The following is a 25,314-nucleotide window of genomic DNA, read 5'->3' as shown; positions in this document are numbered from 1 at the left end:
GCAAGGGAGTACGGTACAAGGAGATATTTTTGTCAGATCTGAGGGAACAAAATCCTTGCTATCGGAAAGGTATAAAATTTTTTATTTTTATTTTTATCTAGATTTTTAGCAATGTGATTTATTTGGGAAGTTAGTAGAGACCGGCTTTGGCCGGGCGGGGTTGGTGCCTAACACCTTTCAACCCCGTAACGTGATCCCCGGACTTTTTTTTTCTCTTTCATAGATTAGTTTGCCTTTTTTAGAGTCAGTTTGGTTCCTAGACCTTAACAACTAGGTGGCGACTCCCAAACCTCAAGGGTCAAAAGCGGATCCGCGCACCCCGCGGATCGAGGGCGCTTTCAATGGCGACTCTGCTGGGGACGTTGAGGATCAAACTTGAAAAACCCCAAGTATGGGAGCATTGTTAAGAGAGACCTAGAATTTTTTTAGTTTGTTTAGCTTTTTTTAATTATTTTTTATTATTATTTTATTTCATTCTAGTTATTTTTCGATTATTGAGTATGCGTTTGGGCTTTGATTTTTTGACATATTATTTGTTATGATTCGATCAAGCATTATATATTATTTCTATATCCAATTGAGGGTCATTAAGGGTGATCCTAAATAATGCAAAATTTTAAAAGATTGGGGTTATTAAGAATGGATTAATGGTTGTTGGAGCAAGGAGACCATCGATTTTTTTATATTAGGCATGCGTTGATATATCCTTGGACGTTTTTTTTTTTCTAAAAAAAAAATAATAAAAAGGGGGAAAAGCTTTTGGTTTATTTGTAGGTGTGTGTTTGATCTTCCGATTGATAGTTTTTAGAATTTTTAAAATTTTTAAAGTTTTTATAATCATTTTGTTTAGATAAGAAAATGATGTTGTACGTTGACAGCCAGCAAGAAACCCAAAAGCAAATAAAAAAATAAAAAAGAAAATAAAAAAAAAAAACTTTGGATTTTAAGGTTTTTGTCAACTATTACCCACTGTTTGTAATGTTTTAAGGTGGTGTGCCCCTAGTAAGAATCTCTTTTTAAGGGGAAAACCCTTAATGTTGTAAGATGAGATTTGGTGTGCCCTTAGAAGAAGAGGTTTTCTCTTATGTTTATCTTCTTCCCAAATTAAGAAAGAAGAAGCGGCAGAAAGAGAAGCTCTTCTGCTTCGTTTTTTTTCCTCTCTCTGTTCTCTGATTCTATTAAGAAAAGAAATTGCAAGTTATGAAGGGAGACCGAGAAGAGCAAAGCTTGAAAAATCGTTGATCAACGTCGTTTGATTCTAGATAGAGAGTTGGAAAAGATCGGAAGCTGCGGATCGACGCTGTTTTTTGGAATCATTGGGTAGTTCGTGAGGTGTTTTATTTCGAAATTGATAGATCTCTCGAAACCTTAAACCCTTTTGTTCTTGGGTTTTATTTTCTTCCCCAAACAGTTTTATTTCCCATACGGCTCAAGAAAAATGCGTTTTCTGCCCGGGTATACGTTCTTCATCAAAGCTACACTAAAATTTCAGATGTTTGAATAACTTTAATCGATTCTTTTCTTTTACAAGATCACAGGCTGGTTTGATTATCAAAGTTGAAGAAAAATTGATTCTTTTTTATAAAATTCGAATAATCTAATTCGTCCTGCCGAATGCCATTGGAGAAGCCTCAATCGTGACGTTCTGCTGTATGAGACATTTGTGAGGTTTAATGGAGATCTTTGATGGTTCGATTTTTTTCTGATAGAGGAACCAAAATTTTGGATTTATTGGAATTTTATTCGAACATGCTGTGGGAGACTTCACTGTAGTTTTTTTTAAAAAATAAAAAATGAAACTATATATATTTTTTTTATAAAAAAAAAAGGGAAAGGAATGAGGCTGATTGAGAATTCGATTCGATGGCAACCCCTTCTTGAGAGGTGTGTGGAATAATTTGTTATCTATCGTCACACCAATTCTTACGTGGAGCACATCATCTCGCAATATCGATCAATACTTCTTTGATAGTGAAGGTACAAATTGGTGTGGTAATAAATAATCTTTTTAGGAGGAGTTTTTAATTTTTTTTAGCGATAGTTTTATTATTATTTTTGGTTTTTTAAAATTATTTTCAAAAAAAATAAAAATAAAAAAATAAAAAAAGGGGGTTTGTTTCCTAAATCCTCCAATAATCATTCTTATTCTCAATTAAACGTTCATCGAAATCCCATTTTGTTTGGGGTCACCCAAAATAACCCTCAATTGGAATACATAAGGAAATAATGCTTGTTTCTAATATTGGTATATGCTCAATGTGCTTATGTGATTGGAATGGTGATTAATCTCGATTAAATATTCATATGATTCGAATAGTTTTGGTTTTGATTAAATTTTCATATGTATATGATCAGGCCCATGGGCCCATTTGCTTGAAAAGGCCCCGGGCACACCCCACCCTGTTTTGCACACACCACATGCACGTTTACCGTTTTATCCACTTACACGTCCCATATAGCCAACGTGGCACTAGTGCGTGGCCCGGTCTCTTTGGAGATGCGACGTCATTCATGAAAACCATGACTCCAGTCACGTACCTTAGGGTATATCAAACTTGGGGCATCGATACCGTCTGATCAGGTGATTCTGAGAAGTATATTGATGCACCCAGGCTGGAGCGACCTGAGCCTTTGATCTATTGTAAACCACACAGTCACATGTCCCGATTGCCAACGTAGTACTAGTACGTGGTCGGTCCCATCGTGGGATGCCAAACCATTTATGAAAGCTACAATTCTTGACTCGTACCCGTAGGTATAAAAGATAATCTACGTATATCAATTGCACTTCTTAGTCAAAATCGGTGCCTAAGCAAGATCTTGCCCCGCTGTACCCTACTGTACGAGGGGGATAGACTATGTCTATTCTAGACGAGAGGTATTTAAGTGGGCCCTTGCTCAGTATTGTGCGCCACCTCTTAACTGGAGATCAAACTAGCTGTTTTGACTTCAAAGAAGTGAATTGAGGTTTTAGATTATCACCTATACGGTATATCAAACCAAGTCATCACGTACCGAAAGGTATATAGGTGTGCTTGGGCAAGGGTGGCCAGATAAAAATGCATTGCACGTAGTAAGCTTAGAGTCTAGAAACCTTCCCAGTAGGTCACGACTCGAACTTATCGTGGGTGTTCCCGGGTTGTTTATTGAATGGAGCCTGTTGATTGGTGAATGTATGTGAGCGATGTGAATGATGAGATCAAAGTGTATGATTGTCCTCAAGGATCAAAAAATTTTATTTTTGAAAATTAAAATGGGTGCACCAACCAAATAAAGAACCCATTCTTTTACAATAATGACCCAGTCCACCTCGATCCAACAATCAGGATGGACCGAGCCATTTAAATCAAATGGAAATTGAATTCTCAAAGAAGAAAAGGAAAATGTTTCCAAAAAGAGTGTTTTCCAAAAAAGGTGTTCTCTAGAAAAAATGTTTTCCAAGAAAAAATATTTTCCAGAAAATATTTTCCATAAGAATAAGATTTTCCAAAAGAAAATAAATTGATCTTTTACATGGACCATTGGAAGAGTACTAAAATACCCTTTTGTGTCAACCAGGATGTTAGCTGCCGGCGATAACCCAATCGATCAGTTAGTCAAAACAACCGTCATAGGAATGCACCCTGTAGAGAAGATCAATTTTGGGAGATTCACGTTGAGGAGTGCTCTTTACTTCCATGAGTTTGAGATAGACTGGAACCTCTTACATGTTATGGCTAAGGGATGGAACCCCTATCTTCACATATTCCATATAGGGTATATGCATTTATGCCCTACTCACGAGGATTATTGCGGTATCATGAGGATATCCACTTCAAGACCTCTAGTCAGGCTCTCATTGAAGACCGGATATTCTGGTGAACTCGCCACATGACTAAACATTTCCAAGGAAGAAACCAAGGTCTTAGTCAATGACGGGAGATTGAACTTAGTACCTTTACTGGGCCCGTATCGCTCCCGCAGTCACCCTATCAATGTAAAACCCGAAGCCTGGCGAGCCACTAGGGATTATCGATTATGCTTAGGAATCCTAGCCCAATACATACTGACCTCCAATAGTGATGGCCAAACTATCCCTGAGTCCTTCATAGATATAGCCTCTCAACTCTCTAGGAAAGTCAACCCAGTTCCTCTCATCCTAGCCGAAACCTTCTCAGGTTTAGATGCCATAAAAAATGGTGAGCGGGAAAGCTTCAAGGGAAGCCCCTACTTACTCTATATGTGACTTTGTGACCGTCTCAAAATCATAGAGGTTCCTTCAAACATCGAATATGGGCTAGAACATTTTTCCAAGAGAAACCTGTTAGTGCGTCACAACTCAGTCAAAGCTTGGAGCAAATGGTTAGACTCTCGCCTCGCCTGTCATATTGATTTTAGGTGCCCTTGGTGGATGACTGATCCCCCTGTTTTAGGAACCAAAGGATCTTACTATGTCCGTCTGATTGGTTTAGAAGAAACATCTTTTTACCATCCTAATCTGATCTCAGAACAGTACGATGTACCTACAGAGTTATCCTTACCTCAGCACAAAACTTTCTTTTCCCCTGAGCCTTTGACTGAAAAGTTAGTACACTTCATTGAGAAAGCTTGGAACAAGCGCACCTTAGGGTATCCAGACGGACCAGCAGAATTCAGAGAGCCAGTTGTTAGAGCCAAGAGGGTCAAGCCTGACAGTAATCCTGATGACCATCAAGACAAAGCCAAGCGTCCATGTAAAAATAGTTCAAATCAAATTTATTGAAAGATGTTTTAATAAGAACATATTGTTTGTCAATCATTTTCAATAAAACTATCTTTCTTTTTGAATAAATATTTATTTTCTTTTCGAATACTCATTGTGTGAATGGATTAATTAATGGATTGGTGCACAAACCTCAATAAAATGATTCTTAAAATGTTATCAAGGGGGTAATACTGAAATTGACTAAATCTACCTTTGATGGGGTCATATAGGATTATCATTGCGCCCAAACTCAAGCGTCCACCTCCTAGTTGGAGTCGTAAGACCAGTCGGTTAGAACGAACCACAACACCAAGTCAACAAGTAGAGATGGCGTTAGAATCTGAGCTCACGGAGATCCGTAAGATCTTGACAGCCTTTGCCAATGATATCAGCAATATAAAGGGCAAGGTGGAAATGTTAGAACAGACCTCAGAATCAACGGGTAATCCTCTAGATGACCCAAAAGGAAAAAAGGTAGAAGAGAAACGTCCACGTGAAGTCTTCGAACTCGACGGAGACGAAGAGTATGTTGATGAACATCCGGCGTTATCTAACAGAATGTCTCAATTGGAGTCAGCTATGAAGAGTATAACAGGTATTGATGAAATTGAAGCAGGCATTGAAGCTCTGAACCGCATCCCTAGAATCCATTTGCCAGAGAAGTTTGTGATGCCTGAGATGGACAAGTTCAGTGGGACAGGGTGTGCGAAAACACTTCTTAAGGTGTATGTTACCAACATGCGCACTATGGGGCTCAGCGACGAATAGATGACATTATTGTTCCAAAGGACTTTATCTGGATCAGCACTACGTTGGGCTAATGTCTCAAGATCCAGTTACTGTGGGTACATGGGAAAACTTGTCAAAGGCCTTCTGGCATCGGTATAAATATAGTACTGAAATTGAGACCTCAAGAAGGGATTTGGAAGCAACTAAACAGAAAAATGGGGAGACATTCACTGATTTCATTAGTCGCTGGAGAGCCAAGGCTTCTCAAATGTGGGATAGACCTTCGGAGAAGGAACAAGTAGCGATTATTCTAAAGAATCTCTCTCAAGGATATGCTCAGCACTTAGTGGCCCAATACCTCCTTACTTTTGAATCATTGTTACAAGCCGGAAGCAAACTCGAGGATGCATTTGCTTTTGGAATTCTTTCTAACCCCTTAGATAACAAGCCTAAGAAACCATATGTTCCCAAACCCAATATCAACCATACTTACATCGCTAATACCTCAGTTACCCCAGCTCAACCCCCAGCCCGGACTAATAACCAGGTTCACCCAAGTCAACCTCGAACTCCGCGTCAGTTCACCAATCTAGGGATGAGTCTTACGGTAGCACTTCACAAATTAATGAAAAAAGGGCTTCTTACCCCTATCCAACCCCGACCTTTACCTAATCCCTTACCAGTTGGACACAATGCTAACTTGTTCTGCGAGTTCCATCAAAATCCTAGCCATCACACGGATCGATGTATCACCTTGCGCCATGCCATTCAAAACCTTATTGACAACAAAAAGGTCACCATCCCTAGCCCACCAAATGTCACCACTAATCCACTACCTGCTTATCAACCTCCACCAACCCTGAACATGGTGTCTCACACCCCATTACCATTCGACCCTGTTTCTCTCATCCATCCAATCCAAGTTAAACCGCCCAGTTACCCCCTTACCGGGATAGCCTTCATTGATGAGGTTTTCACCACAAACTATGAACCATTTGATTTAATCTCGGATGATACCTATTGTTTATCCCCGCCTCGTTACGATAGTCCCGCGTTCATTAGTTATCTGTTGGCCCAAATGAATCTGAAAAACCCTGAACCTTTGACAGCCGAAGATCTATACTTGTTGATTGAAGAAGATGAGCCTTTCCCCCTTTCCTGTGATGAAGTTAGACATATGACTCGAGGGGGAAGAGTTTTTAAGCCACAAGAACTTTGTGTTGATAATCCTGCAGCCCTGGCAAGAAAAGAAGGAGATGATCCCACCAAGGAAAGCATCGAAGAGGATAACTCCGTGATCAAACAGTTGAAAAAATCAGGGGCCAATATCTCAGTATGGGTTTACTCATGGCTTCCACTGCTCATAGGGGGGCTGTTCTCAAAGCACTAAACACAGCCCAAGTCTCCCTTGAAACTTCTCCAGATCAGCTGGCCAGTATAGTAGGGGCAACTTACGTGTAGAATATCCTATCCTTCTCGGACTTGGATCTCCCAAAAGAAGGGGCAAGCCACACTAAACCGTTGCACATTACAGTTGACTGTAATGGGATGAGGGTACCTTTGGTTTTGAAAACTGCTACTTGTCTCGGGTTTAAGGCTGAAGATCTCAAACCTACTAATCAAGGTGTTAGAGCTTATGATAACACCAAGAGGGATGTACTGGGAATTTTGCACCTTCGACTGTCCACTGGCATAGCCGAATTTCCTGTGAAATTTCAGGTTATTGACATCCAGTCTTCTTTCAATTTACTGTTAGGGAGACCATGGTTACACCAGATCAAAGCCATCCCTTCTACGCTACACCAGAAGGTCAAGTTTATCAAGGATGGGCTAGAAATTACTCTTCATGGAGATGCTGAAATTGTAGGAATCATAAATAATACTGAGGATAAGGATAAGCCGTTGCTTGAGATTCAACCAGAACAATAGGGAGTAGAGCTCAATGGGTTCAAATTTGAAAAGATATGCTCAGTCAATTGGGATCAAGCCATGAAAGAATATTTTCCAATGGAAAATACCTCTAATTGCTACATGGCCAATATATTCAAGAAAATGAGATTCTTCCCTGGTATGGGCTTAAGTAGCAAGCAGCAAGGTATTAAAGAGGTACCAGTGATTAAAGAGGCCATCGGCACATTCAGACTAGGATATAAGCCTACTAAGGAAGATTGGGCCCAATACTGGAAGACAAAACGGGATAAGGCCATTGCTAAAAGGCAAAGGCGTACCACAGATCTCATTAAAATGAAGCCCTATCGAATGACCCTCAATGGTTATTTTGTGAAAGAAGGAGAAGACTTCCGCTACTGTGGGTTCCCAGAGTCGTTCATTGATCACATCACAGGTACTCGTCTATCGGGGTTTGAAATCTTTTTTGGCATGGAATGGCCCGAAAAGGAAGCAAGCATAGAAGTTAAGGAGAAGAAAGTTGAAGATTGACAGCTCGATCTGGACTCTCTCAACATAGATCAGCTATTCATTGAAGATCATGGTATCTTAGTGTTGTCAATTGAGAAAGGAATCCCAAATCCTCAGTCTGTAATCAAACTCGCTGTTGGGTCTCTATCAAATTATCATGTAATCAGTCTTGTGTTGCATGTTAAGGCTGGGTCTGTCGGTCCCATTAGTCCTGTTCAGTCTGACATGCCAGTTGAGTCATTTATTTCTGCTGAGTCTGTTGCTTCTAGGGAGTCTGTTTTTCCTACTGAGTCGAGTGAGTCTGTCAAGTCTGCAATAAGTCATGTTACCCCATCTCTTTTCAATGAAATGAAAGAAATTTTTGATTACCCCGAGCGCAATAATAATTTAACTAATAATCTAGCTTCGGAGGGAGAGTCTTCTGACGAAGAACCTCCCTCTGAAATAATCAAATTACTTGAACAAGAAGAGGAACGTCTGGCTCAATCTCTAATAGAGGAAGTAGAGGTTATCAACCTCGGAACAAAAGAAAGTCCTCAAGAAATTCGGATAGGAGTCACTTTATCTCTCGATGAACGCAAAGGGATAATAAACTTGCTCAGAAAGTTGAAAGACGTGTTCGCGTGGTCTTACGAGGACATGCCGGGGGTAAGCACAGATATTGTCCAACATCGAATTCCATTATATCCTGATGCTCGACCAATCAAATAGAAACTTCGACGTATGAAGCCGGAATGGACTTTGAAAATCAAAGAAGAAGTTACGAAGTAGATTAACACTGGATTTTTGGAAGTAGTAGAATACCCTGAGTGGATTGCCAATGTCGTCCCGGTGCCGAAAAAGGATGGAAAAGTTAGAATGTGTGTGGATTTTAGAGACTTAAACAAAGCAAGCCCAAAGGATAGTTTCCCTTTACCACACATAGATGTTTTAGTGGACAGTACAGCAGGGCACGCTTTGTTGTCCTTCATGGATGGATTTTCAGGGTACAATCAGATAAAAATGGATCCTCAAGATATGCAAAAAACGTCGTTCATCACGCAGTGGGGGACCTTCTGCTACAAGGTCATGCCTTTTGGTTTGAAGAACGCTGGAGCCACCTATCAAAGAGTAGCCACGACTTTACTACATGACATGATACACAAGGAGGTCGAAGTCTATGTAGATGATATGATAGTCAAATCCAAAGAACGACTAGGGCATGTTACTGCGTTAGAAAAGTTTCTCACAAGGATTCAAAAGTACCAACTCCGCCTCAACCCACAGAAATGTGTATTTGGAGTAACTTCTGGAAAACTGTTGGGATTTGTAGTCAGTCAAAGAGGGATCGAAGTAGACCCTGTAAAGATTAAAGCTATCCAAGAGATGCCGCCGTCCGAGACGGAAAAATAGATTCGAGGTTTTCTGGGCAGAATCCAGTATGTTAGCAGGTTCATCGCTCAACTCACCAATGTCTGTGAACCTATTTTCAAGCTTCTCAATAAGAATGAACCAACAGTTTGGAATGACCAATGTCAAAAAGCTTTCAACCAAGTCAAGGAGTATCTCTTAAACCCACCTATTTTGGTTCCACCTACACTGGGTGAACCACTTCTTCTTTATCTATCAGTCACAGAAGAAGCTATGGGATGCATGCTTGCACAGTATGACAAAGATACTCACAAAGAAATGGCCATTTACTACATCAGTAAGAAGATGTTAGAGTATGAACGAAAATATTCATCCTTGGAGAAAACTTGCTTAGCACTAGTATGGGCTACTCAGAGACTCCGGCACTATATGCTGTCTTATTCAATTATCCTATTATCTCGGATGGATCCTCTCAAATATCTTTTTGAGAAACCGGCGTTGATAGGGAGAACCGCACGATGGTTATTGTTGTTATCAGAGTTTGACATCACGCATGTTACACAGAAGTCTATCAAAGGAAGAGCTGTAGCAGAATACTTGGCAGATCACCCTGTAGTAGAAGGAATAAGGCCCGTCGATCAATTCCCTAATGAGAACATCTTGCACGTTAAAGAAGAATCGCAGAACCAAACATGGCAGTTGTACTTTGATGGAGCCGCCAATCAAAATGGGTATGGAATAGGGGCAGTCCTGCTTTCTCCGGAAGGATGCCACATTCCTATTACTATTAAATTAGCCTTTTCGAACACTAATAACACGGCTGAATATGAGGCGTGCATCACGGGGCTCGAAGCTGCTTTGAACCTAGGCATTACAGAAATTGAAGTTTTTGGGGATTCAGCCTTGGTCATACATCAGTCATTGGAAGAATGGAAGACTAGGGATGAAAAGTTGAAACCTTATCATGAGTATTTGTTAAACTTAGTCAGTAAGTTTAAAGCTATCTTGTTCCAACACTTGTCAAGGGAGGATAATCGATTTGCTGACTCCTTAGCAACTTTATCTTTAATGATCCATTTGCCCCCTGGCATGGAATTGAGACCGATCACTGTTGAAGTTAAAGACAAACCCGCATACTGTCATCAGATCAACATTGCTACTCGACTACCTGATGGAATGCCATGGTACACCGATATAAAGAAAGTATTGGAAAAATAAGAATTCCCAGAAGAAGCATCGAGGAAGGAACGACAGACCCTACTAAGATTAGCATCTCAATTTATCCTGTGCGTAGGAAGTTTATACAAAAGGTCTTATGATGGGATTCATTTGTCGTGTGTTGATGAAGATCAAGCTGAACAGATAATGATTGAACTACATTCAGGAGAATGTGGCCCTCACATGAGTGGGAAAATGTTAACTAAGAAGATTATGAGACAAGGATACTATTGGCCCACGATGGAAACGGATTGTCATCGCATGGTCAAAACCTGTCATCAATGCCAAATACATGCGAACCTTATACATGTGCCACCATCTCAATTAGTAGGTCTGACTTCACCATGGCCATTCTCAGTCCGGGGAATTGACATTATTGGTAAAATATCGCCTAAGGCATCAAACGGGCACGAATACATTCTAGTTGCCTTCGATTATTTTACCAAATGGGTCGAAGCTGCCTCTTATGCTCTCCTCACTGCGTCTCGAGTTGCAAAATTTATTCAAACGAACATCATCAGTCGATACGGAGTACCTTCAGAGCTGATATCTGATAACGGGTCGCACTTCAAAGCTGAGGTTATCAAATTGTGTTCAAAGTTCAAAATCTCACACCATAAATCATCTCCTTACTGACCTCAGACTAACGGAGCAGTCGAAGCAGCTAATAAGAATATTAAGACTATCCTCAGAAAAATGTGTCAATCACATCGAGATTGGTAAGAAAAACTGCCATTTGCATTATGGGCATATCGAACCTCAATTCGATCCTCCACTGGAGCTACTCCCTACTTCTTAGTGTATGGCATGGAAGCAGTCTTGCCGGTTGAAATGGAGATTCCGTCTCTCAGGGTTCTGTAGACACCCCAATTTGCACGAACCCGTTAGAAAGATTCAAATTTTCTCGAGTTGATTCCGATTTAGAACTCAAGCTCTTTGACGGACCTGCATTGCCACTTATCTTCATCATTCATGCATACATGCATACATACACCATGTCATATAGTTTGCATACTCAACCTTGTCCCTAATCCACTTTAAACCTATGTCCATCACCCATATCCTAAGCCCACACCCATACCATAACCAAGGTCCATTTCCTCCTCCAACCTAACCCAAGTCCAAAACCCAAGTCCATATCCTAAATCCAAAGCCAAGTCCATTCTAAGCCCAAACCCAAATCCATATCCTAACCCATACCTAAGCCCAACACCAAGCCCACCCCAAGTCCATTCTCTCACCCCTTCATAAGATGACACATGTTGATACCTCATAAGCCCCCAATGCCCAATGCATCATCTAATTGGAGGGTCAACTTTTCTTTTGTGAAAACTCAAGAATGCCCTTCTCAAAAAGTTTAGTCAAACCAAAAAGGTTATTTGGTCTTTGGTAATAATCCATAAAGGTGAGAGAACTTCCCATTATGCCCTCAAAAGGTAAGAATCTTCAAGTACATACATGGAGTTCTCCCATTGGTCCATTTCAAAAATATACTTCCATCCTTGCTTTATTTGTTATTTACAAATGAACCAAGATCTACTTTTCACCTACCACTTCACTTTTACACATGTCATTCTCCTATTCACCCTTCCAAATGTGCTTTCGTTTTCCCATTGGTCCATTTCAAAACTACACTTCCACCCTTGTTTTATGAGTTATTTACAAATAAACCAAGATCTACTTTTTACCTACCACTCCACCTTTACACATGTCACTCCCCCATTCATCCTCCCAAAAGTACTTTTGTTCTCTCACCTCTATTTACCAAAAAACCAAGGATCAAAGCATGCTTTTAGGGTTTCTTCACAAATGTCATTTTTACCCTCATACAAATGGAAAATCCAAAAAGAAACAACCTAAATCTCATGTCCATTTTCTTTATTTTTAGGGTTGGATCACTTTATCCTCAAAAATTCTCCAAAAACTCTATAAATACTCTCATTTTCTAAGAACAACTCATGCTCTCAAGCCTCCATCTCTCAACCTAAAACTCTACCAAATTCTCTACTCATCTTTCATCCCTCAACTCTCTCAACCCTCAACCACATCCTTCAACTCTCAATTACACAAGCTCAAGTTATTTCAAGACTTCCAAAAGGGACAAGGTGGGACAATAGTTATTTATTTATCTTTTAAGTTGCATCTTCTTCTTTTATCCTTTTTTTTTTATTTTTAGAAGCCTTTAGGATGTAATGGAGAACCCTCCTTCATTCCGAGTAGATTGGACCTCAACCTTGGGCATGGAATGCTTGAGGCGGTTTGGTCGAAAGGATGGAGGTTGAAGCCCTTTTAAACCCATTCTCATATCATGCATCATAATGTACACTATGCACACACATCACACATGTTGGCTATGATGAAGAAATGTGTAACTCTCTTGATGGGTTAAAACACTAAGTTTCTAGCTAAACATGCATGCATTAAGGTTATAGATCTAAGAGAACTCCTTTCATGAAACTTCTCTAAAATCATAAACGACATTTCAACTCATGCAAAAGTGTGTTGACTCCATAGAATGTCTTTTTCCATAAGATATCTCTTATGTCAACACCAACATCAAAACCTCTTCCAATGAGGTACATACACACTATATGCCCCCACCCACTTCATGCATCTCATGCATTCTACTTGTTATTTTAATCCTTTTCAAAAATGGCCAAATCTAAAGGTAACCACCTTAGGTGGAGAGAATGGGGTGCTTAACACCTTCCCCATTCTCTAACCGAATCCCCTTACTTAGATTTTAGGTAGACCATACCTTTTCCATGATTGAGAGTCACTACAATGTCATAAAAAATGGTTTTCAAAAGAATCGATTCGGGTGCCTATTCACACCCATTTACAAAAAAGAATGGTGGCGACTCCAAACAACGTAACATTGAGGTTCAAAATGTGAAAATTCTCATGTCTACAACTTGGCGACTCCACTGGGGAGTTTGCGGGTTCAAACCATGACCATTTGGCCATTTTTACAAAAAAAAAAACAAATTTCAATATTTGTTTCTAACATCGTTGTTGTTTGTGTTTTGTTTGATATTTTATCTTCTTATTCTTGGGGAATGGTTGTAATATGTTCTTTAATATTTTGTGGGTTGAATGCTTGTAAAAGGGGGTTAATACTTGTTTTTAAAATGCACTTGTGCACTTACGCTTGCATAGCCCATTACACAAACCTCCTCTACCTATAAAAGTTTAAACCCGGATGCTTAGTAGTTTCACGACTCGAGATCGCTTATTTCGGGTACGGGGACGAACACATCCAACCCAATCACCAACCTAAGACATGTGTACTTCGGTATGCATTGAGGTTTGAAGAATGGGTAACCGTGAAGCCACCTATAGCCGCATGCATTCAATACGATTAGAGGCTTAGGACACAATTTTGGAAAAATGAGTTATCAACCCTCTCATTATTGTAATTTTTCCAATCCAAGGAGATGACTGTATTTTTTTTTTTTAGCCCACGAAGGCAAGTTGTATAGGTTTTAGGCTTGTTTTTTTTATTTTATTTCTTTACATGTCCCCCTAGGTAAAGGGGGAAATCTTTGCTTATACTTTGCATCATAAAAAAAATAAAAAAATAAAAAAAATTTCGGCAAAAATTAAGGTTCTGGTCCGTTTTTAAAGAGCGGACCAGTACAAAAGTACTTCGGTCCGTTCATTAAAAACGGACCAAAAAAAAAATTTTTTTTTGCTTATTTCGTCCATGACATCAGTCTTGACAACTTTTCTCTTGGACTTTATTTTTCTTTTGAGTTTTAAGACTTGAAAATGATTAAATACATTGTTTTTATCGTTAAACTTAGGGCCTACTACTCGTAGTTTGTGTTTGATCCAAACGGAGCTCGCTTACACTCTACCTATCGAAATTGATTTTAACCGAACATGGCCCACTATCAACCTCACCCATGTCCATATTCAAATAGATCCACAACCCATATCCACTCTCAAAATGGGTTCACGCCCATATTCGTGTCCAAATGGGTCCACGACCCATATCCACTCTCAAATGGGTCCACGACCCATACCCACTTCCAAATGGGTCCACAACCCATATCCACTCTCAAAATGGGTCCACGACCCATATTCATGTTAAAATGGGTCCACGACCCATATCCACTCTCAAATGGGTCCACGACCCATACCCACTTTCAAATGGGTCCACAACCCATATCCACTCTCAAAATGGGTCCACGACCCATATTCGTATCCAAATGGGTCCACGACCCATATCAACTCTCAAATGGGTCCACGACCCATACCCACTTCCAAATGGGTCCACAACCCATATCCACTCTCAAAATGGGTCAACGACCCCATAATCGTGTCCAAATGGGTCCACAACCCCTATCCACTCTCAAAATGGGTCCACGACCCATATCCACTCTCAAATGGGTCCACGACCCATACCCACTTCCAAATGGGTCCACCACCCATATCCACTCTCAAAATGGGTTCACGACCCATATTCGTGTCCAAATGGGTCCACAACCCATATCCACTTTCGAATGGGCCCACAACCCATATTCACTTTCAAATGGGTCCACGACCCATACCTACTTCCAATTGGGTCCACGACCCATATCTATATCCTAATGGGCCTACACCCCATATCCATTTCTAATTGGGTCCATGACCCATATCCATATCCTAACGGGTCCACGACCCATATCCACTTCCAATTAGGTCCACGATCCATACCCACTTTCAGATGGGTTCATGACCCATATCCATTTCGAGTCGAATCCCCAACCCGTACCCTATCAATCTTTCAATCTCAACCATGTCCATAATCTATGATAAACCTCCAGCTCCGTGCTGACAAACCCCCAGCTCCGTACTGACAAACTTTCGGCTCCGTGCTGACGAACCCTCAGCTCCGTGCTGACGAACCTTCGGCTCCGTGCTGATAAACCTTCGGCTTCGTGTTGATAAACCTCCAGCTCCGTTCTGACAAACCCCCAGCTCCGTACTGACAACCTTTCGGCTCCGTGCTGACGAACCCTCAGCTCCGTGCTGACAAACCTTCGGCCCCGTGCTGATAAACCTTCGGCTTCGTGCTGATAAACCTCCTGCTCCGTGCTGACGAACCCCAACTCAGTGCTGACAAACTTTCGGCTCCTTGCCGACGAACCCTCGGCTCCGTGCTGACAAACCTTCGGCTCCGTGCTGATAAACCTTCTGCTTCGTGCTAATAAACATCCAGCTCTGTATTGACGAACCCCTAGCTCGTGCTGACAAAACCTTTGGCTCCTTCCCGACGAACCCTCAGCTCCGTGCTGACAAACCTTCGACTCCGTGCTGATAAACCTTCGGCTTCGTGCTAATAAACCTCCAGTTCCGTATTGACGAACCCCTAGCTCGTACTGACAAAACCTTTGGCTCCGTGCTGACAAACCTTCGGCTCCGTGCTGATAAACCCCCAGCTCTGTGCTGACAAACCTTCGGCTCCGTGCTGATAAACCTTCGGCTTCGTGCTGATAAACCTCCGGCTCCGTGCTGATGAACCCTCAGCTCCGTGCTAACAAACCTCCGGCTCCGTGCTGATAAACCTTCGGCTCCGTGTTGATGAACCTTCGGCTCCGTGCTGACAAACCTTCAGTTCCGTGCTGACAAACCTTCAGCTCCGTGCTGACAAACCCCCAGCTCCGTGCTGATCAGTATCTGGTTCCGTGTCAACGAACCCAGCTCCGTGCTAACAAAATTTTTTTTTTTTCAACCTCAACCAAATTTAAGATTTTCTTAATGCAACTTTACCAATTAAACCGATCTGACCTAATAAATCATCATGCATCTTCATTATGTAAATTATATATTAATGCCTAACTTTTTGCCCACAGGTGGCCAAACGACCTAGAAAGAAGTACTTACCACCTGACAATCCTCCATATTTTCTACGCTCACAACCAATTATGAGCACTTCAGAGCAACCTCAGCAGACAGTGACAGAAGTAATAACAGATCTCACTTCAAAGCTAGATATAGTGGTGAAGGCATTGGAAAAACATGATAAGATTCTAGATCTGCTAATGGTAAATCCAAGCATCATTCAAGCTGTACAACATCAAGCATCCGACTCAAATCAGGCTATACCCGAACAACTGCAACAACAACCTCAGCAAGCACCGAATACCTTACTGAAAGCGCCCTCGATCCGCGGAGTGCGCGGATCCGCTTTTGACCCTTGAGGTTTGGGAGTCGCCACCTAGTTATTGTGGTCTAGGAACCAAACTGACTCTAACATGGATAACAAGAACTAATCTACCATAAAAAATCTGAATTCGGGGATCATGTTACGGGGTTGGAAGGTGTTAGGCACCAACCCCGCCCGGCCAAAGCCAGTCTCTACTAACTTCCCAAATATATCACATTACTAAAAAACCTAGATAAAAATAAAAATAAAAAATTTCATACCTTTCCGATAGCAAGGACTTTGCTCCCTCAGATCTGGCAAAAAGAGCTCTTTGTACTGTACTCCCTTGCTTCGTTCTGTCTCCGGATTTGACTTCGGATCTCCTAGATTAAGGTATCTCCTTGTTTCTGAATCTGAACTCTTCAAGTTTGTTGCGGATTAGGGGTGTTTTTGGAGGGATTTTAGGTGTTTTCTAGACTAAAATTGAAGAGGGGATGTTAGGCAAGGAGTTGGGGCTCCAAAATTAGGGTTTATGGGGGGCTAGGGGAGCTTCTAGACCTACTTCTCTTAGGATTTATGATTTTATACGAAAATAGGGTGTGAGCACCTCTATTTATAGATGTTTTTTAGGATTGATTTGGATAGAGTTAGTGTTTAATTAGAGATCTTTTAATTAGAGTTGTGTTTTAGTTAAAATTGTTTTAGGTAGAATTGTGTTTTAATTAGAATTGTTTTAGGTAGAATTGTTTTTAAGTTAGAACTCTATTAGATAGAGTTATTATTTAATTAGAATTCTATTATGACTTTTGGTCTTATTTAATTGACTTTTAATGTTTTGACTTTAGTCTTAATTGCTTGACTTTTAATATCTTGACTTCAATCTTGCTTAATTGAGTTTAATTTTGACTTCAGTCTCACTTAATTGACTTTAATACCTTGGCTTCAGTCTTGCTTGATTGACTTTAAATTTTTGGAGAACCCCCCTCTAAAATATCTTTAATTCTTTGGACCCCCAAATGGAGGGGTCCTTAAAGAAATATCTCACGAACCCTCAACAATTTTGCTTGAGAGCCCGATTGATCGATTTCTTTGGTTTAAAATTTTAAATTAATTTCATCAATGTTTCACTTTAATTATTTAATATTTTATTTATTAATTTCGAATTTTTTAATTATGAAAATTATGAAATTACCGTTTTGCCCCCGGAGAGGACTTTTCACGTTTCAAGTCAGTTTTTAATGTTCTAGGATGTTTTAGAATCGTTTTTTCGTAAGGAATTCAATGAGAATGTTGGTTTGTGTCATTTATGAAAATTTTTATGTGAAATGATTGTGAACTTTATGAGGGGCATTTTCGTAATTTTGTCAAATTCTGTTAAAATTGGTGAAATGATTTATTTGGTTTCGATTTATTATTTTATGTGTTTGAATGGGTTTTCCTAAGCGTAATGTAGGCTCTAGGGTTGTTTTGAGGTTAGGGGTATTTTGGTAATTCGGTCAATTTTTAGTGATTTTTATCGTGAAGCTTCTTTTTGGTCCGCAAGATGATGATTTCTATGTTTCTAGAGTCGTATTTTCTAGCGTAGCGTGGTTTCTAAGGTTTTGTTAGTTTGAGATACCTCATCCGGATTTTTGAAACACATCTCGTAACAAAATAAAGCAATGGAATACACATCCATCATTGGGAATCATTGCGATCGGGTTGAAGAGTTGATTAATCAGGTGGATGCAAAAATGGGGTGTCTACACTTACCACCCACCGTCCCTACCAATCAAGGACCACCAATTCACATTCATTGTAATCCACCACGACATGAGGTCATTCAAGAGGAAGAATGTGAATTCAGGACAGCTGAAGTAAGGAGTACCACAGAAGAGAAACTTGCTAACAAGCTCGAGGCAGTCAAGGAGGAGATTAGAAAGATGAAAGGCAAGGACTCTATGAGCGGAATGAGATTCAGAGATTTTTGCCTCTACCCAAATGCACCACTACCACCGAAATTCAAGTGTCCTAACTTCGAAAAGTATAACGGCTTTGGATGCCCTCTATCCCATTTGAAACTCTACTGTGGTTCTATGTGCCAATTTGGTGATGATGACAGGTTATTGGTTCAGCTCTTTCAAAGGAGTTTAACAGGGGCGGTCCTCTTATGGTTCTCTCAGTTAGATCATTTGCGAATTAAGAACTAGCAAGACCTGGCTACGATTTTTTCGGAAGAGTACAGATTCAATACGGACATGGGATTGGACAGAAATGACATGGCCAAGATGACTCGGAAGCCAAAGGAAAGTGTGAAAGAATATGCCCAAAGGTGGCGAGAATCGGCTTCTAAGGTTAAACCACCTATGACTGAACAAGAGATGAACACCATATTCATCTCAACTTTGGGCCATTCATTATATACGCATCTAGTGGGTCATACAACTGCAAGCTTCTCGTCATTGGTCCAAGTGGCGGATCGAGTTGAAGACGGTATTCTGTCAGGTCTGATCTACGACTTGTCCAGTCTAGGGGTACCAGAAGGGGGGTCTACTCAACGGAAACCGGTAGTCTTGATCTAGAAGAAAGAAGAAGCACAAGTTAACAATGTACAACCTATTCGACCTTTTTTCATCTCAAACTAGAGGCCGCCAATACCTCAGGTCCCTTTCAAGGTGAACCCACCTCAAGCTGCACCGGCTCCACCAGTATTTCAGTTTGGTCAAAATCCAGTATTTGGTCAGAACCCACAGTTCGCCCAGAATCATCAAACGGAGCAACGTAGACCCAACAGAATCCCTTGAGTCTTCACTCGTCTGCCTATGACACTATCCGAACTACTCCCAGCACTACTCAGAGGAGAATATCTCACTAAGAGGCAGCCAAACCCAGAGGCGATTAAGGGACCAGGGTACAATCCCAATCAATTCTGCGAATTTCACATGGGGGTACCAGGGCATGCCACTGACCAATGTTGGCAACTCAAACACCAAGTCCAGAATCTAATCGACAGGAAAACAATCATCTTGGATGGTCCGGCAACCCAAGCACCTCAGCAGAATATCAATCAGAACCCGTTACCAACACATAATGGGGGAGGCAATGGACCAACAGTCAATGTCATAGAAAGGGATGAACTGAGCTTCAACCCTTCAGTTTTGATAGCACCTATTAGCTCTAAGGTTAGAGTCAATTTGAAGAAAGAGCCAACATCATCAAGCATCAATGCATTACCGCCAGATACAACCAACCAATCATCATCCCAACTCCCAATCAATTTGGCAAATCTAACCATTCACTCCAACTCTCAAACTTCAAATCCTTCACGACCACCTCTCATTATACCCTACACATCACCAATTTCAAGCTCTACCGCTCGTCCACCTCTCATTATACCTTGCACCATACCAACGACAGGCCCTTCTTCCCGACCACCTCTTGTCATACCCTACACTACACCGACCCTTCAAACTTCAAGCTTTTCCTCCCGACCACCCCTCATCCTATCTTATACCAACCCACAAACCCCAAATACCACTACATCAACCGTCAAACCCAGTCCGCCACCTCTTATCCTCCATGTAAAGCCAGATCCTCAACCCATGACCATCATGTCCCCTAAACCCTTCCCATACTACTCCAGCCAAACCGTCCCATGGAGTTATGAGACGATGATTGTGACATCCGCAGGGGTTGAGAAGCCGAAAGAGGCGATGATCACGGACATTGGACATATGACTAGATCGGGGAGGTGCTACAAAGTACCAGAAAAAGAAAAAAAAAGACAGAACGAGGAAGAGGACAGAAGAAAAGAAAAAGGGAAAGGAAAGCTGGTAGAAGAGGAACAAACACTTCAAGGGGAACCAGAGAAGAAGAAGAGCAGGGTAACTGACAAGGAAGCAATGGACCTCCTCAAGCTCATTCAAAAGAGTGAGTACAATATAATAGTACAGCTGAACAGAATGCCAGCTCAAATCAGTATTTTTGACCTGCTTTTAAACTCAGAGCATCATCGGGAAGCACAACTTAAAGTCCTTAGTAATGCACATGTACCTGAGACCACCTCACCAGAAGAGTTGGAAAAGATAGTAGGTCAGATTATGGCTCCCAATCCGATCACCTTCACCGAGGATGAACTTATTAGCGGAGGATGTGGACACATTGAACCGTTGCACATTATGATGATGTGCAAAGGTATGATGGTAGCAAGGGTACTGATCGACAATGGTTCGGCTCTTAATGTCTGTCCTCTACAAATTGTGCACAAGTTAAACGCGGATTTATCGTACCTCAGGCCAACTAGAAGGACCGTAAGGGCTTTTGATAGTAGGAAAACTGAGTCGTTAGGGGAACTAGATCTCCCAATCACTATTGGATCATGCACGTTTGAAGTAACATTCGAGATTCTGGGCATACCTTCTGTATTCAATCTCCTTCTAGGAAGACCCTGGATTCACACCGCAGGGGCAATCCCCTCCTCTTTGCACCAGCGGGTCAAATTCATCATGGGACAGAGGATGATATCGGTCCTCCCAGAAATTTTCGTACCAGCCAATCGATCGCCGGATGTGCCTTATATCGATGTAGAAATGACCGGAGATAAAGAGGGGTTTCACGCCTTTCAGTTTACATCTATCAATCACATCCAAAGGGGAAAAGAGAAGACAAGGGCAAGGTGGTCAAAAGCAAACCTAATGGTCGGACGAGTGATGAAGAAGGCGGGATATCGTCCGAAACAAGGGTTAGGACCTAAAGGAAAAGGCAGGGCCACTTTGATCAGCAAGCGAAAACACATTCCCTACTTTGGTCTTGGATTCAAGCCTACAAGGAAGGATATCTCTGATATGAAGGATAAAAAAAGGGAGCTTCGACTTGCACGAAAACAGAACCGAGAGCCTAATGTGTGGAACTTGGGCAAAGTACCACACATCAACATCAGCTTCCCACCATCCTTAAAAAAGTCGGATGACTCAGCAAAACTGCCATCGACAAACCACACAGGAGAACCAAGAGTTGTAAGTATTGAGCCTATTCATTCGCAAGAAGACTCGTTCGTTGAGTCTCCACATTCCTTTATAGATGGCATGGACATCTTGTTTGGAGGGGATTTCGAATGGAGTCAAAAGGAGGAAGAAGGAGAGCCCACTAAGGCGGAAGTCGCAATATACGAAGAAGAGAAATCACTGTTCCCTTTTCAAATCGATTGGGGATCTGTCATAATTCCACCCACCCTACAAATTCCTGTGCCTGGATTTGACGACAGTCACCCGGAAGTGATGGTTATATCTGAACCATCAAGGGAGTCACTCTCCCAACTTATCCATCCTGCAGAAGAAGGGCAAGTTTTCAAGAATTGGAAGGAATACCCAATCACTTACGAGGCTGCCATGGGGTCCAGAATCCCTACGGCCTCCAAAAAAAATGTCATTAACAAAATCTCATCTGTTCGAGGACCGTAATGAGCCCTCGTCCTCGGAACAAGACTGTTTTGGGGGCTCACCTTCGTTACTAATGAATTTGCATGATTTTTCTTATCTTATTTCAGGAATACAGGTAGTCCACAAAATCCAAAAAAATCAAAAAGTTTTCAAAATCCAAAAAAATAAAAAATCTTTCAAAATTCAAAAAAATCAAAAAACTCTTCAAAATTCAAAAAAATCATATATTTTCAAAATTTCAAAAAAATCAGAAATCTTCAAAATACCTAAGGTTTTCAAATAATTTCCTCAGTTGAATGAGCCTTGTGACAGAACAGAGTATGAAAGAGAAGAATACGACTTTGACCTCAAGCTCGACTTTGATCTCATGGGGATTGAAGAAGAGTTAGAGGAAGAGGTTGAATATCCTCCAAAAGAAATTAAAGAACTCATAGAACGTCACGAGAAGGGTGTTCAGCCAAATATAGAGGATACAAACTCAGTGAACCTAGGCACCAAAGATGACCCACGGATCGTTAAAATCGGAGCCCTATTAACGATTGAACAGAAAGAAGAGATGACAAAGTTCTTACAATAGTACCAAGATGTCTTCGCATGGTCCTACCAAGACATGTCCGGTTTAGACACAGATCTAGTCGTTCACAAGTTACCTATCAAAGCGGGAAGCAAGCCAATCAAGTAGAAATTACGAAGGTTGAAACCAGAGTGGACACTTAAGGTCAAGGACGAAGTAATGAAGCAGTTCCAAGCATGATTTCTTGCAGTATCCACTTATCCTGAGTGGCTCGCTAATGTCGTGCCTGTACCAAAGAAAGATGGAAAGGTACGCATGTGCGTAGACTTTCGTGATCTGAACAGAGCCAGTCCTAAAGATGACTTTCCACTACCACACATCGACACTTTGGTCGATAATATAGCGGGGCACGGCATGTTCTCCTTCATGGATGGCTTCTCGGGTTACAATCAGATAAAAATGGCGGAAGAAGATCAAGAGAAGACTGCATTCATTACACCTTGGGGTACCTTCCATTATAAGGTTATGTCATTCGGTCTCAAGAACGCTAGGGCAACTTACCAACGAGCCATGACGGCCTTATTTCATGACATGATCCACAAAGAGATAGAGGTATACGTGGACGACATGATAGCTAAATCAAATCTCGATAAGGATCATCTGGTAAACTTGATGAAACTGTTTGATCGACTAAGGAAGTACAACTTAAGGCTTAATCCGGCAAAATGTGTATTTGGGGCAACATCAGGGAAACTATTAGGGTTCATTGTCAGCAGAAGAGGCATCGAAATTGATCCAACTAAAACAAAGTACATCATAAATATGGAACCACCCAAGTCAGAGAAAGAGATCAGGGGATTCCTAGGGAGAATTCAGTACATTAGTCGATTCATCGCACAACTAACTTCGATCTGTGAGCCAGTATTCAAACTACTAAAGAAGAATGAGCCGAAAGAATGGAATGAAGACTGTTAGGAAGCTTTCGACAAGATTAAGAGATATTTGCTTAACCCGCCTGTTCTATTTCCTCCTACATCGGGTCGACCTCTACTAATGTATATTTCCGTGCAAGAAAACTCCATGGGCTGTGTACTGGGGCAACATGATGAAACAGCTCAAAAAGAGCGTGCCATCTATTACCTTAGCAAGAAGTTCACAAGTTACAAGACGAACTATTCAACCCTCGAAAAGACATGTTGTGCTCTTGTCTGGGCATCACAACGACTACGCCACTACTTGCTCAGTTACTCGACTATGCTCATTGCTTGGATGGACCCCTTGAAGTACCTCTTTGAGAAGCCGGCGCTAACGGGACGCACCGCAAAATGGCAGCTACTATTATCTGAGTTCGACATCTCCTATGTCACTCAAAAAGCCATTAAAGGACAAGCTATCGCTGACTACTTAGCGGAGCACCCTTTACCTGATTATGAGCCACTAAAGACAAATTTTCCTAATAAAACCATCTTATTTGCTGAAGCCGAGAGCGACGATGAAGAGTCTAGTTGGAAAATGTACTTCGATGGAGCAGTAAACCAAAAGGGAAATGGAATTGGGGCAGTCTTGGTTAAGCCAGATGGAACGCATATCCCTATTGCAGTCAGATTAAGGTTTCAGTGTTCGAACAATGAAGCCGAGTACGAAGCATGTATTGTGGGGTTGAAAGCAGCGATCGACCTCGGAGTGGATGAAATAGATGTATTGGGAAACTCAAGTCTGGTAGTCTACCAGACAACGGGAGAATGGAAGACCCGAGAACAGAGACTTGTTCCGTATCACGAGTATCTCGAAGATCTAAGTTCAAACTTCACCCGAATCTCCTTTACTTACATGCCGAGGGCTAAGAACCAGTTTGCAGATGCATTGGCTACTCTAACCTCAATGATCAGCATCTCTGAAGATACCATAGTTGACCCTCTTGAGATTGGTATTCAAGACGAACCAGAGTATTGCTTACCTGTGGAGATCGAAGAACCTGAAGAAAAACCATGGTATGCAGACATCAAGGCATTCTTAGATGACCGAACTTTCCCACCCGATGCCACAACGACGGACCGAAAGACTATTCAGAGATTGGCAGGACAGTTCTTCTTGAGTAGCGGAGTCTTGTACAAAAAGTCGCATCACGAGGTCCTCTTCAGGTGTGTAACACAACAGAAGCTCAACGCTTAATCGAGACTGTGCATGGAGGAGTCTGTGGACCTCACATGAATGGATATATACTCGCAAAGAAGATCATGAGAATGGGTTACTACTGGATGACTATGGAAAGCGACGGATATCAACATGTTCGAAAATGTCACTTGTGTCAAATCTATGCCAACAAGATCAACGCGCCACCTTCAGAATTGCACAATATGACTTCTCCCTGGCCCTTCTCACTCTGGGGCATGGATGTCATTGGACAGATCAATCCTCAAGCTTCCAATGGGCATCGCTTCATCTTAGTCGCCATAGACTACTTTACGAAATGGGTAGAAGCAGCATCTTATGTCAATTTCACGAGAAGCAATGTCTTGAAATTTGTGAAGAACAACATCATATGTCGGTACGGCCTCCCGAGCGGGATAGTAACCGATAACGCCAAAAATCTCAAGAACAAAGATATGTCTAAGATGTGCAAGGATTTTCAGATCACCCATCACAACTCTGTCATTTACAGACCAAAGATGAATGGAGCAGTTGAAGCCGCTAACAAAAACATCAAGAAGATCATCGAGAAAATGACCATTACTTATAAGGATTGGCATGAGATGTTACCATTCGCTCTACATGCTTATCGAACGTCAATCCGGACTTCGACTGGGGCAAC

This window comes from Akebia trifoliata, chromosome 12 (assembly GCF_017979445.1).
Source record: "Akebia trifoliata isolate Shusen 1 chromosome 12, ASM1797944v1, whole genome shotgun sequence".
NCBI classification, from domain to species: Eukaryota; Viridiplantae; Streptophyta; class Magnoliopsida; order Ranunculales; family Lardizabalaceae; genus Akebia; species Akebia trifoliata.
The sequence above is the reverse complement of the archived record's forward strand: the minus strand, read 5'-3'. Positions refer to the sequence as shown.